Raw genomic sequence first — 4,427 nt, forward strand, 5'->3', positions numbered from 1 at the left:
GTCCCTTCCTGCTCTTCCCCCGTTCCTGTGAGCTGGGATGACAGTGAGCCCCCAGCCATGTGTTGAAGATGGCCAGCTGCTTCGGTCTCCCCTCTAACCGTGGAGCAGTCTCTACACGCCCCACCCTGCTTACTAAAACCCCCATCGCTGACTAGTGAGCCCACGTATAATCGGGAAACAGGACTATCGCAGTTATTCAGATGGAAAGAAAGCAGGATACAGAATTATTTAACCAGATAAAAAGAGGGAAACAAAGTCCGCATGCGTGAGCCATTATGTTTGTTCTGACCATTGAATCAGAGTGAGGATTCAAGGTCCAGTGCAAATATCAAGACCCGCAAAGCCAGTGCCTGAACTTGCGGGGAGAAACCAGGATATAACACAGTAACTTACCTGCGACAAGTGCAATCTACAAACATACGTAATGGTAGCAAAGGACTAACACAGTCACTAACGTCTAAACGTTCAATTCCAGGGTCAAACACCCGAGACGACACCGTCTAGTTCCCCCGAGACATTCCGAAGCTGACCACGTCTGGGTCGCCACAGACAGCCTCCAGGGATTTCAGAATTAGACATAGTAGAGACTGCATCCTCTTATGTCAAGCAAAAGAGAACAAAACACTACAGCTTAGTAACCAAAGAGAAAAGAAAAAAAGCCAACCTCTTAGAAAATTTTGGAATTCTTTTCTAAATCGAAACCCAAACCGAAGCTTCCAAATGCCTACTTTATAATCAGATTACTACATCTAAGATGGCCGAAGCCATATTCAGATCAGAAATCAATAGAACTGAACAAGATAATGAAAGATGAATTAAATACTCATCGTTAAGAACATTTCAAATTGCAACAAAATAAGTTAGAAAGCATTGTAAAAAAATGAAACTAATTCAAAAGCAGAAAAGCAACAAATCCAAGAGCTGGTTTTTTGAAGAAAACGGGTAGCTATAATGAGTTCGCCTAATTGAGTGATGAAGGGGGCCGATAACAGCTCACCTTTACCGAGAGTTTAATTTACTGGGCTTAGCACTGTGCGCACCTCGGCTCCCCCTAACGAGGCAGGAGCTCTTGGTACCCCTATTTTGCATAGGAGGAAACTGGGGAACGAAGTTCAAGCATCTTATACAATGTTCCACAAATAGTAACTGAACAGTCAGGTTCACAAAATTAGGAAGATGAAATCATCACAGACACCGAGGAAATTGGAAATTTTCAATTTCAGTGACACACATTAACATTAGAAAATTCTCAAACTCGTAATATGGCCGGTTCAAAGACGCTTCCTGAGGAAAGAAGCTCACCTGTTTTTGAAGATTTGAGAACCGGTGTAGGGGTGGGAAGCGTGTCCCCTAGCCCGTGTCCACTGACGAGCAGCACGGTTCCTCCGTGATGTGACAGGTATCTTACGAACAGCACGAGGGGGACACAAGGGAACAGTGTCCCTAAATGATGGAGCTGGGAGCCCTGCAGCTCTGAGAGACGTGCATTTACTCAGGCACCTGGCTCAGTGTCCCCCCGCCCCCCACCTTGCAAAAAGTGCACCTGGGCACATCCGCCCCGCGACAAAGGTGGCCCCGGCCCGTCTCTCAGAAAGCACCCAAGGGCACCAAGTACACACGACAGCTCCCTTGAATGTGCTTCTCTCTGTCTTCGAGCCCACAGTAAAATGAGAACGAAGAAACTCATTAACATCGGTCACTCCTTAACATCGGTCACTCTCCACCAAGGGCCCCGCCCCCGGCCACGTGCCTGTGTTTGGTAGAGAAATACGACGCTGGGCGGGTAGCCAGCTTACCCATCCTGTGTGCAAACTACTAGGGAGGGTCGAAGTGGCAATTTTGGTTCAAGTATACCGGCGGAGCCCACCCGCGTGGATGCCCGGTCCCCGAGGGGTTGGGGCTCATTCAGAGACGTGCTTGTTTTCTGAGCCTGGGACGGGGCGCTGTCCTCTCTCGTGCAACACGTGTTTCTAGCTCGTCGGACTCCATCGTGTTTCGACGGAGATGCCGCAGACTAGAGAAGCAGAGCCCGTGACCCAGAGGTTTGGCAGCGCGGTCGCGTGCTTCTGGTCGGCATCACGCGCGACTGGGCCGTCGAGGCAGGACGGCTCCAAGCAGAAAGGAAGTGTTTTCCATTCTTCTCTAGATGTCGCTTCCTTACCCCGGAAAAATGTGGGCAGTGGTTCTCCCCCCGCTTTTGAAATCGCCGCTCTGCTCTCCGCGAAAGATTCCGTTTCATTGTAAGATGTTTTTCTGGTTTTGCTTTTGTCGTTGTTGTCATTTCTTACTGCTCTGTGTTAGAGGACAAAGGGTACTCGCCTTTTTGGTATTCGTGAGTCCCTGACTCATACGTTTATTTTGCCTCAATTTAGAAGCAGCCGATCGCCAGTGTCTTCCCGTTAGTCAATATTCATTAACCTTCACCTTGCACACACTTCGCCTGTTTCCTCCACCCACCCAGGGGCAGGACTCAAGTCCAACGACCTGTTTCCTTCCATCCATCCAAAACTGAATGTCTGTGAACACCTACTTCGTTCTGTAAACAAACTTCAGGGACTCCCTATGGTCAGCCTCCTTGAGCCAGTCCAGGCTACTCGCGGGCTTCCAAACAGACACAGAGGAGGTCGCCTTGGCTGAAATGCACCCGCCAGCCCCCTCTGTCACTCCGCCCCCCCATCTCTGTCCTCTCCTCCTCCCCGTCGGTCTTAGAACGCCGCATACTTCCATGCAGTTATAGAATGTAGACTCTCCACTGGAGCAATCATTCTTCGATGAGGCTAATGCTTTCTTCAGGTGAAGTATAAGCCTTCTGAGGCCACACACTCGATGAAGACTGAATAAGGTGGGTTTCTCCGCCCACTACCCACTACAGCGTCCAATACGTAGCAGAAGCCGAATAAATGCTCATCGATTGACAGAAAAACAGAGTGGATAGTAAATATTTCATACGAACAGCGGTTTTCCCAAAAGATGTAATTGTCTGGTTGTCTGAAAACAGGAAAGGAGCTAAGGGGCTGTTTTCATAGTTTTGTGTGTGACTGTCTCAGGGGAATTAGAGAGATTCTGTAAACCTGCACATGTGCATCGAGCCCAGAAAAAGAAAGGTAAAAAAAGAAAAAAATCTTAAGCGCGATGCTTCGAGAGCCGCCGATGAATGCCTTCAGTTGTTGGAAAGCAAAAAGCTGAGCATTCCAACCTCACTTTGTAAAAACAGCTTCTTAGTCACATTCCGAGGCCGGAAGCTTCCACACAAATTGATAACACGAGTGATGTTTCAGCTTCTGTGGAGCAGGGAGGTGAATAAGCGAGACGAGCATCGTCGGCAGCCCAGCGTCTCCCCCGAACGCCTGAAGGGCAGCGTCGTCACCTCGCTGTCGGGTGGACGGAGGACGATCCCTGCGCAATTCCTTCAACTTTTGGCCCAGGGCCCCCGATCCTGGACAGGAGTCTAGTTGGCCACAATTTGGTTAAAATACATCACGCAGAGAACTTTTCCTTAGATTCTTTAACCGGGAAGAGATGCAGGCAGCAAGGCACGGACGGCTTGGGGCAAACCCTGCTCCAACGTGCTCGTCCGCAGGGCTCCCCCGCCCTCATCGGCCGCGGGACCGAAACCAGTGGTCACCCGCCATATCCCAGAGGGTCGTGGTGAAGAAAAATTGGGGTGATATGCGAGAAAGGGCCCTAAAGAGGACTATGATGCTTTCACGTGTAGCGTGTCCTTCTTGAGGGTAGCTCGGTACGGAAACCCGGGTCTGCGTTAGCGGCGTTCCCTTACAGGACGGATAAGAGGAGTTGTCATCACGTGCTGGCACTGGCCTGCTGTACGCATGGCCGCCTGACTGTGGTACGTCCACATTGGTGTCCGGTCGGCGACAGCACAGACCTTTGGCCCAAAGCTCCTACGTAGGCCCGGGGCCTACGTGAATCTGTGCCACGTCCTTCCAACGTGAAGACTCATGACAGTATTAGTCACCGTGCAGGGACCTTTCCCAGCCATCATCCCATTTATTCTCACAGCCACCGAGTCCCTGCGGTGGGTGGCGCCTCCCCTCCGTGAGCGGTGGCCCAGTGGCCGGCCCGGTCCCCACCCCGCCTGACCCGTCCGGAGCGGCACGAAGGGCCGTCCCCCGGAACTCCGCGGCCGAGAGAGGGGGCCCGAGGTCCTGTGACGCCTCCTCGCTGTGGCTGCTCTTCCCTCCTGCTGCCGTGGGGAAGATGACGTATTCCGTGACCCATGCCGTCATCTCTCTGGACGGGTGCTATACTTCTCATCTTCCTTTTGCTGCTTATTCCGTCTCTGCGGACCCGTCCGTGGGACTTGGCCGTTTATCATCATCCTGAGAAGATGAAGGACGGACAGTCTGAACGCTGGGAGGAACGGAGAAAGTGTGTCTGATGCACCAAGCTGCGCCCGGAGAAAGAAA

Source organism: Pteropus vampyrus, unplaced genomic scaffold (assembly GCF_000151845.1).
Source record: "Pteropus vampyrus isolate Shadow unplaced genomic scaffold, Pvam_2.0 Scaffold228, whole genome shotgun sequence".
Lineage (NCBI taxonomy): Eukaryota > Metazoa > Chordata > Mammalia > Chiroptera > Pteropodidae > Pteropus > Pteropus vampyrus.